Raw genomic sequence first — 13,271 nt, forward strand, 5'->3', positions numbered from 1 at the left:
ATTAGAATTCATTCTATCTAAAAACTCCTTTAGATGAACAAGAAAAAGACATGCAACCCAGCTGGGGAAAAAATACATGAATAATCAATTAACAGAAGAGAAAAACCTGAGTGCCCAATAAACATGAAAATATATTCAGTCACACTAATAATCAGGGAAATGCAAATTAAACAAGATATGGTTTTGTTTCCATCAGACTAGCAAAAATTAAAAAGAGGGACTCTTTGAAGTGTTGATGAGGAAGTGGAACCACAGAAACTCTCAAATGCTGCTGCTGAGAGTGAAAATTAGTGTAGTTTCACTGAAGAGCATCTGGCAGCTTCTGGTAGAGGATGTGCCAATCACATTCTAAGTAAAGAACCCAAGAGACTGGTGTGCCCAAGGAGACAGGTCTGTGGACTTTTTTGCCTGTAGAAATTGGAAAGAACTTAACAATAGGAAACCTGGATATATAATATATTCATAAAAGCAATAAATGACTAACAAGATAAATCTTGAAAGCATAATGTTGAATGAAGAGTGGTAGAAGGATCTGTGTAGTATAACACCTTGTAGGTGAAGTTTTAAGATACTCTAAATAATAAAATGTGGATGAATGCATATTGATGTTGTAAAAGTATAAAACATGGGACAAAGACACATCAACTTAAGTGTAATTTGCCCTAGGGAATGAGAAGACGAGAGCTGAAAACAGGAAGCTTCACATGAACGCCCTCTGTCCATGAGAGTGAAATATTAAGATTTGTTCATTCTGCATGGCGGCTACACAAGGCACTTGTTTTGTTATCTTTTTTTTGTATATTTGAAATGCATCCTGATTTTTTTTAAATCTAAGAAAAAGCCTGCTTCCTTGCTTTTCATCTTGTAGTGGGCAGTAATTGAAAAGAGTTGATATTTGCCATTTCTTGGATGGCAATTTTGTGTGGTAGCACAGGATGCTGGAGTTGCTTCCTGTGCCTGAATCCCAGCTCTGCCACCTCCCAAGTGGGCAACCTTACACAAGGTTGCCTTGGTTCCCTGGAATGTAAAATGGGGATGATAATGATGACGATGATGATGATATTAGCACCTATTTCATAGAGTTGTTGTGAGAATAAGATGTTACTGTGCATGAAGCATTTAGGAGAGTGAGCACTACATAAATGGACTCTCTTATTATTATGCCAGAATGTATGTCCTACCACCCAGAGAGACACTAGTTATTTGTTACATGCCAAAGAGAGAGAATGAACAAGCTTTCATTAAAAAAGAAATCATGTAAGTAGATGTTTTTAGTAGTGACGGTTGCTCTTCTAATGCAGCAAGACAAAAATATCTCTCAGAAATCCAAATTGGATTGAGTTGGAAATGATTCACCCCCTAGTGACTTCACAACTATCTGCTTCAATTAACTCTGGTAAGTAAAATTATCAAACGCACATTAAAGTTTCAGAGCTGGCTGTAAAGTCAATACGAAAAATAAAATCATTGTGTAACTCTGTTGAAATATATAGAGTCCCCTCTAAAAATGAAAGCTACTTCTATCTTCAGGTTTTAATGAATATATTCTATCATATAATAAGGCTTTTGTATTTTTAAAAATGTGAAACATAAATTCTCTTGCTAAATGGGATTTTAATTTGAGGCCTATTTAATGTTTCAAATAAGTGAGAAATCAATCATTAGGGAGCCAAGGGTAATGTTCTGAGATCAGATGCAAGAAGGCAAAGACAGCAGGCTTGTCTGGAATTGGTCTAGACTTGGACCAACCTGTGCAGCTTTGAATGAATGACTTAAATCATCAGCTGTCCTTCATCTGTAAAAATGGGACTCACTGGACTCACTGTACCTCTTTTGTAGGATTGTTGAAAATATTAGCTCCATGGTGTGAACTGCCTCAGGTCTTTCGTCTGTGCTCGGTAGTTATCATAATTGAGTACTGATTGCTCAAGGCTGATGAGTGAGTGGATTGAAAGTCTACAACAAGATGAGAGTAGGAACTGAAAGCTTTACAGCTGACCCTGCCAGTCTCTGTTAATATCACCTGAAATAGTAAGTTATGTCAAGGCCCAGGAATATTTTGAAATGAGAAAAACTTGGTTTTCATCTTTAAGATGATTAAATGCCACCTTTAAAGTTCTTCAATGCAAGATGTTGAAGTGATCTGAATCTGTTTTCCTATGAGAAGTGCCCTGTTGCAACTACTATTGCATCTGTATGTCCTTGCCCAGAACCCTTAAAATATCTGATAGAGCTAGGATATATCCTCATGCCTGACCCCCCCCCCCCCCCCCCAGAAAACTCAATCTCCATTCCTAGTGGCCACTGCATGAATGGATCTCTAGGACTGTGCAGCCACCAGGGAAAGCCAAAACTTTGTGCTCACTCGCATGCCTGAGCCAAAGGCAAGATTTCAGAGGCACCCAAGCCCAAACCTAGGAGGCAGGATGACTGACCATGTGGCAGAAGGGGGAAGGTTGACCAGTACCACCTCCTGTTCTGCATTTGGTTGTCTCTAGCAATTCCGTCCTCCTTCCTCCCCATCTCCTCCCAAGTCCTACTGCACCCAGGCCTGCCTCTCCCTTCCCACGCTAATTTTTTTAGTAATCAAATTCTTAGTGGTGGAAGGAGGGGCAGGTTGGTGTGAGCCGAAAGGGGAGAGAGAATCCCTGTGGAGGTTACCCTGTGGCTCTGATACACAGTAAGCTGTGAGCAGAGACTACACTCTAACCAGGAAATAGGTATTTGCCTTTCAAAGGAAGAACCTGTTTACCCCTCAGGAGCCCTTCTTAGCAAATTATTTCAGGAGGATGAGCCTTTTCACCATCTCTTACTGGGAAGGAACAGAGTTTGGATGGGCACATCAGAAGCTCAGGGTAGGACAGGCTGGGCTGAGATGCTTCCTGGACAGGCTCCTGCGGCCATCTCCACCCAGATGCCCCACACAGCACCTCAGACTCAGCATGCTCAGGTCTTAATCCATCTCCCACCACTACCACCACCACGCTGGTCCTTCTGCAGAGATTCGTATTTCAGTCAGCGCAGTAATTGCCTCGTGTCCCAAGCTAGGAGAAACACGGCATCACCCTTGACTCATCCCTCTCCCCGTCTCCTGTCAACCATGTGCTTGCTGCTCGCTGGGCACTCCCGGTCACCCAGGACAAGTTACAGACCAGCCAACAATGCAGTGAACTGTCGCTGATTGTGCTGTCTTCCAACTGCCTTGGGGAGTATCTCAAGGCAAGTAAAAGTGTCTTACTAAAATTTTTGGAATTTTAAGGGCCCATTTTTTTTCTCAGACGGATTAGACCATTACTTTTACCTTATAAGGTGGCTGGGAAAGCTCTTACTTCCATTTTCTCGCTGTTCACATGGGCTTGCAGGATCAGGGTATTGTCTCCAGTTCTCAGTTTGGTTTCTTGCAGGAATCTTTTGAAGTCATTGGTCCATTTTGTGAGGGTTATTTTAGTTAGAACTAAGCAATATAATCAGTGAGTCTGTTTAACCAAGCACACATAAACATATGCTGTAGTAAGTCAAGACTGCTTAGCGGAAACAAACAAGTGAGGGATACAGCGTGGCTGTGTACAGTGTGATGGGGAAGACCTTCCCTTCTTCCCCCTGAATGCCACACACCAGTGGGAGACCAGGGTCAATCTGTACATTAAGTATTAGTAAAGCATGATTTATCTCTTCAGGGAAAAAAGTAAACATAAACAGAGTTTCTAATATTTTCAATTTGCATACCCCATTGAGGTGCCTGGTAGAGGCTCCTATCTCAGAGTGATGGTCACCCCACCCATAGGACCCAAAGGCTGCTCATTTCTTGTTGCAGGTGGTAGAAATTTGGGGGCCCCAAGTCTCCCAGCAACAGATATGAGCCCAGGAGAACCGTCTTCCAGGCAGGTGACTCCCTTGGCAACCAAGACAGCTTCAAGGATGTGCAGGGTGTGCAGGGTTTCCCATCAGCCAGAAAAATCCATTCTTCACCCCTGCCCGGTCATCTAAGTTTTCCTGTGATATCTTTCAAAGTATCCCAGAATATCTTTCTTAAGCCTCAAGAATTCTGTCTCACTCAAGTATGAAAAGGATTGGGCCAAGAAAAGGCATTTTTCATGAGCTGCTAAGCTTTGATCATTTCTGCATGGTAAGGATGGGATCAAGGTTTTCACTTGTCCTTGACACAAGGGTCCCACTGTCCCTTGACTAGTTCGTTGTACTTCCTCTATGGTATTTCTTTAATATTCCAAGGGTATATGAGCCACGGTTTTATACAAGGGAAGGACAATATTTTCTAGTATGACTCTACTAGAGATGTATCTATTCAGTTAGTCTTTCTGGAAACCATAAGTATTTTCGCTTTGCATTTCAAAACACTTCTTGGGAAGCAGACTTGGCCCAGTGGATAGGGCGTCCGTCTACCACATGGGAGGTCCATGGTTCAAACCCCGGGCCTTCTTGACCCGTGTGCAGCTGGCCCACGCGCAGTACTGATGCACGCAAGGAGTGCTGTGCCACGCAGGGGTGTCCCCCGCGTAGGGGAGCCCCACACACAAGGAGTGCACCCGTAAGGAGAGCTGCCCAGCGTGAAAGAAAGTGCAGCCAGCCCAGGAATGGCGCCGCACACACGGAGAGCTGACACAGCAAGATGATGCAACAAAAAGAAACACAGATTCCCATGCCGCTGACAACAACAGAAGTGGACGAAGAAGAAGACACAGCAAATAGACATAGAGAGCAGACAACTGGGGCAGGGCGGGAGGGGAGAAAAATAAATAAATCTTTAAAAAAACAAAACAAAACACTACTTAAGGCTCCTTAATAGTTTTAACCCCGCTTCTACTTCGGGACAACCAAGAACTAAGACAGGCAGTGTGTTCTCATTACCATGGATATCCCACCCCGCCCACTACCTCATCCCCACAGCCACCCCATTCCCTATCATTCACCAGAAAGCAGAAAAGAAAATGGGAGGGGCTGGGGAGGGAAGCATATTACTCCCTCCAGTGACTACTGGTCTCTCCGCTGGCTACTGGTCCCTAATAATAGTGAAGAATGAAGCCTCCTGGGGGACATGACAGGTCCAGTCTGCTGTTCTGGATGTATAAGCAGTTGAGCACAAGGATGAGTACATGTCATGAAATGCCAAGTTGAAAGGAGTTTGTGAGGCTGCTCCATCTCAGGGAGCCTTGCTTTAAGGTTTTTTGCCCCCAAATGTGAGTGATTGAGTTCCAGAAACCTGGACTGTCATGAATCACTCTGTCCCAGGCCTTACCCCTCCCCATGTCATTAGGGCTCCCCTCCCACCTCTGTACTCTACCTCTGTACCCTGGGTCGCCTGCCTTGGCCAATGGTGCTTATTAGCACTACAGATTATATTTTTCACAGGATACCATCTCCACTTCTAATTTATACTTAACACTTTTAACTAATTCTCTTCCCTGCCATCATCTTAATCTGTTTACAGAAACAAAGTGACTGTGTGTGCAGGCGCGTGGGCACACACATACACGCACACACGTACATGCTGGCTATTACAAATAACTTCTTATTTTATCATTTCAATATAGCTGTTCATACTTATGCACCAGTTCTCCATACACTCCTGAACCACAGGCAGAGAAACTACAGAGTCCTGTCAAGAAAAGGAGGGAATAGTTGAGGGCTGTCCGCTAGCCCCTCCCCACTACTGCTGATCCTGGGCTGATGCTCAGAACCCATCGTATTTTATAGCTATCATTAACTTTATTTCCCCAAAAGTTTATTACCATGCGAAAGCTCATCTGCTGCTCTTCTGCCCACTCACCTAGCTTGGTGAAATTTTCTTGCTGTTTATCACCAACAACTTGGCATTTCACCATCTGGGAGAGCTTAGTGTTTTCTAGAAACGTGGAAACATCACTTGTGCTTCCGCTGAACATCATTTATAAAAGCATCAACTTGGGAAGTAGACTTGGCCCAGTGGATAGGGCATCTACCTACCACATGGGAGGTCCGTGGTTCAAACCCTGGGCCTCCTTGGCCCGTGTGGAGCTGGCCCACGTGCAGTGCTGCTGCGTGCAAGGAGTGCCCTGCCATGCAGGGGTGTCCCCTGCGTAGGGGAGCCCCACGCACAAGGAGTACGCTCCGTGAGGAGAGCCACCCAGCGTGAAAGAAAGTGCAGCCTGCCCAAGAATGGCACCACACACACGGAGAGCTGACGCAACAAAAAGAAACACAGATTCCTGGTGCTGCTGATAATGATCGAAGCGGTCACAGAAGAACACACAATGAATAGACACAGAGCAGACAACTCGAGGGGGCTGGTAAGGGGAGAGAAATAAATAAAAAATAAATCTTAAAAAAAATAAAAATAAAGCATCAACTCAAACTAACCCCAGCACTTTCCATACAGTGATGTATCCACTTAAATGGTCTTTTGCTTTCTTTCTCCAAACTACTTCATTCCTATTGTCGTGTTATCTCCCAACATAGCTCTGGTACTTTTCCTTTCTTTGTAAATGTTCTAAGGCACTTATTCCAGAGCACTGCCTTCTTATTTCTCTCACTTGAGCTCGTCCCATCAATCTTATTTAAGGAAGCCCCAGATTCCCTAAAAGGGTTAATTTGCACTTCCTTAATCTTGTCTTATTAGGCTGCCCAGGTGAGCCATACTATAGCAGTATAATCATATTTTTATGTCCATTCTCAGGGACTCTGAAGTATTTTTTAAAATCCATTACCTTTCATAGTTGGAAATGGGAACTTTTGTTCAAATATGGTTAAGAGAATTTTCCCTGGCTAAGAAAGGCTTCCTAAGGCTGGCACACAGGAATAAAAGAACAGTTTTGCCAAGATCTGTCCTAGATCTCTTGATGTTTCCCCAAACAAACAGGCTCACAAGTGAGTGATTTCCCCAAATATTCCAAGCACACTCCTAAACTTGACTCACACTCCTCCTCTCAGCCCACAGTGTCCCTCGCTGGCAGGTCGCCAAGGGAGTCCCTCTGTGGAATGCTGAGACAGAATTATGAGTGGAAGCAAGCCCAAGACTTCCATGTGTGAGAAGTCTTCTCAGTAGGATGACCCGCACCCAGCTCTCCACTGGTGCATACACCCTCCCTTAAAGCCTGTGTTATGTTATGTATTGATCTATTGTCTTTTGCCCTTTCCTTTCAACCTGCAGAACTCTCTTCACATCTCCTCTAGGTCTGGTCTAGTGGTGGACTGCCTTGGCTTTTGGCTGGAAATGTCTTAATCTCTCCCTCACTTTTGAAAGATAGTTTTGCCAGATATAGAATTCTTTTTGTTGTTGTTGTTGTTGTTTAACCAGGGGAGAGCATGAACGCAGTCCCACACTACCACAAATTTCACAGTCGAGTTTCCTACATTTGGGGAAATCGCAGGGGTCAGCACATCCGGAGTGCAATGGATAAGCCTCACCCTGGGAAAGATATAGAATTCTTGGTTGGCACTTTCCACTTTCAGCACTTTAAATACGTCATCCCATTGCCTTCTTGCTTCCATAGTTTCCGATGAGAAACTTGCACTTAATCTTATTGATGTTCCCTTATATGTGTAAAGGAGCTTCTCTCTTGTGGCTTTCAAAATTCTCTTTCTTTGGTGTTCACCAGTTTGATTATAATATGCTGCATTATAATATGCTGCATTATAATATGCTTGTTTAAGTTCATCCTGTTTGAAGGTCATTAAACATCTTGGATATGTACATGCATGTCTTTTGCTAAATTTGGGAAGTTTCTAGCCATTATTTCTTTGCATATTCTCTCTGCCTTGTTCTCTTTTTCTTCTCCTTCTGGGATTCCCTCAGTGCATACATTGTGTACTTGATGGTATTCCATAGGTTCCTCAATCTCTGTTCACTTCTTTCTTCTTTCTACTCCTTACACTGAATGATTTCACTTGTCTTCGCTCAGGTTCACCGATTCTTCTGCCAGCTCCAATCTATGGTTGAACCTCTCTAGGGAATTTTTTACTTCTGTTACTGTGTTCTTCAGCTCTGTTTGGTTCCTTTTCATAATTTCCATTTCTTTATTGATATTTTCTTTGTTTTTCTGACTTACTGTAGTTCTTTGGCCATGTTTTCCCTTGACTCCTTGAGCATACTTAGGACCATTTTTAAAAGTCTTTGCCTGGTATGTCCCAGGTCTGTTCCTCTCATTGCTTTTTTTTTAAAGATTTATTTTTATTTATTTCTCTCCCCTCCCCACCCCCACCCCAGTTGTCTGTTCTCTGTGTCTGTTTGCTGCGTCTTCTTCTTTGTCCGCTTCTGTTGTTGTCAGTGGCACAGGAATCTGTGTTTCTTTTTGTTGCGTCATCTTGTTGTGTCAACTCTCTGTGCAGCACCATTCTTGGGCAGGCTGCACTTTCTTTCACGCTGGGCAGCTCTCCTTACAGGGTGCACTCCTTGCACGTGGGGCTCCCCTATGCGGGGGACACCCCTGCATGGCATGGCACTCCTTGCACACATCAGCACTGCACATGGGCCAGCTCCACATGGGTCAAGGAGACCTGGGGTTTGAACCGCGGATCTCCCATGTGGTAGATGGACGCCCTAACCACTGGGCCAAGTCCGCTTCCCTCTCATTGCTTATTTTTAATGCTTTAATTTTCTCCTTTGCCTGGGCCATCACTCCTTGTTCCTCTGTATGCTTTATAATTTTTTTTGTTGAAACTTGTACATTTTGATATTTTAATGTATTATCACTAAAATTTAGATTCTGGAAGTATTTGTTCCTTAACCTTGTATCCAGCTAGTATCCAATAAGTGTTACTGGCAGAGATTTCCTTGAATACCAGGAGCTAACAAAAAAAAAAAAAAAAAAAAGAAAAGGAAAACAGAACATACCTTTCCAAGTCTTTGCAGATTCCATCCTTCAGAATTTATCCATGCAATGAGTTTAGAGAATAGCTCCAGGACAAAGCATAAAGGCCACCCTGATCCTTTCTGTACATGTCTTACCTTGGGCATGTTTGTGTGGCCCTAGGAATCCCTTTTTAAATGATTCCAAATTACCCCTCTTCCATAGGAAACAGCTTCTTCATGGTCCTGGGCACCGCACTGTATGACCCCAGGCAACCTAACTTGGCTGCCGTCCCACAGTGTTCTGTTCAAAGAGTTCAGTAAGCCACTTTCTACATGCAGGGCAGGTTCTGGGATAGTCTCTCAGGCCGCCTCTGGACAAAGTGGACCAGACATGTAAACCCCCAGTATCTGCATGAGAGTTACTGTGCTCCCTCCAGAACTGGAGCCAGGTATCAGCACTGGGAGCACAGGCCGGTTCTCCTCCAAGCCAGTGAGTGGTAGGGAAGCGGCAGCCAAGGTGCCATGAGATTCTACTGCTTTTAATTAGCCTTTCTTGATTTGTTGCTTGCCCTTTTACTACAGTCCTTTAACTATTTCCTGAATCTTTGAGAAAGTTGTGTTCTGCCAGTGCTGGTTGTTAAAAGTTTCTGTTGGGGGACATAACTCTATAGCATTTCACTCCACCATCTTGATGAAGACAGAGCATCTTAAACATTAGTCTTCTGCCCTCTCAAATTTTTTGTGTTACTTCTTTCTTCTTCATTTTGTAAGTCAGAGATAGATAATGTGTGGCTCAGGAATAGGATGACCAGCTTGTCCTGATTTGCCTGATTGTTCTCCAATTTTAGTACTAAAACTCCTGTCTGTAAACCTCTCAGTCTTAGACAAACTAGGACAGCTGGTCATCCTCCTCAGAGTCAAAAGGAATTAAACTCTTGCTTAAATAAAATTGGGAAATGCTACATCACACTGTTGACACGTTCTACCCATTCCTCTCTGGAAGACTGACAAAATACCATAATGTATTAAAGAAATGTTTTTATAGAAAAGAATCTGTTTAATTTTGCCTAACTCAATGTTTCCCAAACTTATTCAGTCAAGGAAATCTCCCTCCACTCCCCAAGGAGCAATACCACATAGAATTTTGCTGCCCTTATAGAAAATGTGCTCCTATAGATGTGTATATCTCTGAAAATTCAGAAACTTCCCACAAGATGTGCAGAAAAGCAGAGCTCTGAGAGAATCAATTTACAGATCCAAATTTCTTTTTCTGTTTTCAGTACATTTTCTTTTCTAAAACTCATCTTTCTGAGAAGAAACCTGAAATCAGGGCCTGGTTGATCTCCCTTACTTCCACTGTTTTAATCATGGAGTTCTCATCCATAAGAAGCTTAATATGACACATTACTCCAGGGTACAAAACCTCGCAGGTCTAACAAAAGCGCATTGTAAAACTCTGGTGTTGGCAAAACTTCTTTTAATCAAGGCACCACAACCTTCCCTTGCCTATTCATTAGGAGTTGAACTTCCAATAAAATTTTATTTTTTATGTTTAATAAGTATTCATCAACATTTTAATATTCTTGAAGATGGGGAGGTGTTGGATTCCTCTAACTTCTTGGCTATGTTGCATAAAAGAATTTAATTTCATGCCAGTTTAGTTAGGCCAGTAAAAAGAATTTATTGGGAAATGGGAGGAAAGAAGAAAGCTTGCTGAGATATGGGAGAGAAGGATGGGAATACATACTGAGATTTGGTGTGCGCTCCTCTTGGCAGAAAGAGTGAGCTTGGCCTTGTGTGGTTACCTTTAAACTATTAATTATTCCTCCCCCTTGCTAATGCTAAAGGGTAGGGGACAACGGTGAGGACTGTTTGGAATATCCAGGGCCAAGGGGAGGTCCAGAAAGAGAAACTGGGACCTCAAGGTTAAACTCAAAGTTGTAGCCATGTTCTCTGGCAGCCATGCTGTGGCTTGTTCTCACCTCATTTCCCTGGCTAACTTGCCTCAATGCCGCCCTCAGAGAGTTTATGCCCTTATTCTTAAGAGGGTGCTGAGAGGTGATGGTCATTCTTATGTAGTAACTTCCTGCTGGTTAGGGCAGTAGTCCCTGCCTGACAGAGCGTAAACCTCTCTGGCTTTTCTATTGAGGCCAAGGAAAGATGATCTGACACTGTTTGGAACTGGCTGAAATCCCTGCATGACTAATATCTTGTTCTGGAAGGTGTTGATTCTGGAAGAAATAAACTTAGTTAGAATTTTGAAGATACTTGGCCACACTAAAAGGATAAAGAAGATGGTGGTAAGTGTACCCAAAAAGGGGGGCCAGCTATGACATACTGAGCCATGAGAGTGAGAAAGACCAGGTACCTTCAGAGGCTGCATCCTCCCAAAGTTGATGGGAAACAGCATTCTTCCTTGAGTTCTTTTATGCTATTGGTTAATTTTAGGGAGGGATTGTGGTTGACCTGCTGGGTTTGGGTATAAACTGCTAACCCCAGTTTCCACAGCAGTTGTTATGCTTAGGATAGCTAGGAGAGGTATGAAGAGAGGCACTGCCCTAGACATAAACTCACAAAGACAGTATAGGCAACAACAAGACAGGTATATGGCAAGCAAAACAAAGACAGGATTTAAGAGAGCCAGTCCTTTCTTTCATAGGCACGTTCATTAATTACTTAGAAAATGAATTAATTTACCAGGACTTTTAACATGTTCAGTGTCCCTCTGCATATGCTTTCAAAGAGATATCATCATAATCATCAGACAGATAGGTACTTAATATCAATCAATGCACAAATTCCTGTTTGAGCTGCAATTAATAGATCTAAGTTCCAGGTTTGTAATACCTGGGGCCACTCTGGGGGCTGTATTTCATTGGTTACCTCCAAGCAAGGGTTATATCCCTACAAGGGCTTTTCCCTGGGAAGGATTGGATTGTTACAAGGAATAGGCAAAGAGCAAGGAATAGTTAAGAACCTTTTAATCTCAGGGCATTTCCTCATCCCTTTAAGGAGACATGGCTACATGGCTACATGGTCTCTGGCCCTCAGATCTGTCTGTCCTCTCCTTCTCTCTTACACAGGTTGAACTGGAATTCAGGGTCCCATACAGAGCCCACTCTTGGCCATACTGTGGTCACGTGGTGTGGCAGGAAAAGATTAGCCTCTTCTTTTTTAGGTAGGTTGTCCCAGTTTTTGAAAAGACACCCCAGTGGGGAGTCTGCTGGAATGGTGGAAGAGCCACCCATTATCCTAGGGGAGGATAAGACTGTTCATCAGTCTGAGGGCATCTCACCACTCGTCCTGACTGAACCGATTGCTAACTGAGCCAGCATCCTAGAGTCGGGGGCACAGTTCACTGTCCCTTGGTTCTGGGGATCGGGAGCCTTATGTCTCTGGGTGTCCCCAGAACCTTAGAGGTCATGGAGGTATCTGGGTCCAGCTTCCATACCAAACACCCAAGCCAGCTGACCCTAGGAAAAGGGGCTGGCTAGGCACCTTTCCTTTGCCTACTTTGCAGTGGTCTTAGGACCTGGCTAAGAATGAGCTCACCCCATAGCCACTCCTAGGAGTTTAAATGTTAAACCCAACATTTAAAGCCCATAAAAGAGCTAGAGACTGTTTGTCCTGTGACTTGCCAGCAAACATCCTCAGGGACCCTCCTCCCCACACCCCGCACTCCCCCCAGACAATCTCCAGGTTAGGTGGGAGAAGGAGCAAAGCCTCAGGATACTGCTGAGGGTGGAGCGCATACCTCGCTAACATGTGCATTTTTAGTTTCTAAGGCATTCTAAAGCATCTCATAGACCCAAAATGAGAACAGCAGTAGTTGCAAGATCAAAGGCACTTTTAATTAAAAGGAGTTAACTAGCGGTCTAAGGAAACCACAGATGATAGCCATTCTGAACTCACAGAAAGGACTTGGTAAACTCCCAGCAGATTCCTTCTCCACTCAGGCTATATGCCCAGTCAGGTCTCAAGGGCAGTTTCACTCACCATCCAGAACTTCTTGGATCTATATGGGGTGAGGATTTGCCCCTGCCACCTCTGGAGAGGGAGCTGAAAGTCTGGGCAGGCCAAGTTTATGTCCTGTGGGAGCCTATCCAGAAACCCCTTTATCCAGGAACCCCCTTTAAAACAGCAAAACCAAAAGAGGGCACAGACAGGCCCTAATTAAAACTCACCAGTCTCTGGAGGGGGTCAGGGAGCACTACTCACTTATCTTTCTCTTGGCTGGCTCACCAAATAAAGATGGGGAAGTATTGGCTTCCTCTAGCTTCTTGGCTATGTTGCATAAAAGAATTTAATAACATGCCAGTTTAGTTAGGGCAGTAAAAAGAATTTATTGGGAAATGGAGGAAACGAAGAGAGCTTGCTGAGAAATGGGAAAGAAGGACAGAAATGCACACCAAGATTTGTTGCAGGCTCTTCTAGGCAGAGAGCGCGAGCTCTGCCTTGTGAGGTTACTTTAAACTATTAATTATTC

The 13,271-nt window shown here is 43.7% G+C and overlaps 1 protein-coding gene and 1 non-coding gene across 2 annotated transcripts in view; one reads left to right on the plus strand and one right to left on the minus strand.

Moving 5' to 3' along the window:
- The window catches only part of TNFAIP8L3 (TNF alpha induced protein 8 like 3), a 54,058-nt gene that overhangs the window by 25,441 nt on the left and 15,346 nt on the right, over positions 1–13,271 (plus strand). The window lies entirely within an intron of this gene.
- Positions 7,289–7,452, minus strand: LOC111767365 (U1 spliceosomal RNA). The gene has a single exon (XR_002799203.2). It is a non-coding gene; the product is annotated as a U1 spliceosomal RNA (small nuclear RNA).

This window comes from Dasypus novemcinctus, chromosome 3, assembly GCF_030445035.2.
Source record: "Dasypus novemcinctus isolate mDasNov1 chromosome 3, mDasNov1.1.hap2, whole genome shotgun sequence".
Classification (NCBI taxonomy): domain Eukaryota; kingdom Metazoa; phylum Chordata; class Mammalia; order Cingulata; family Dasypodidae; genus Dasypus; species Dasypus novemcinctus.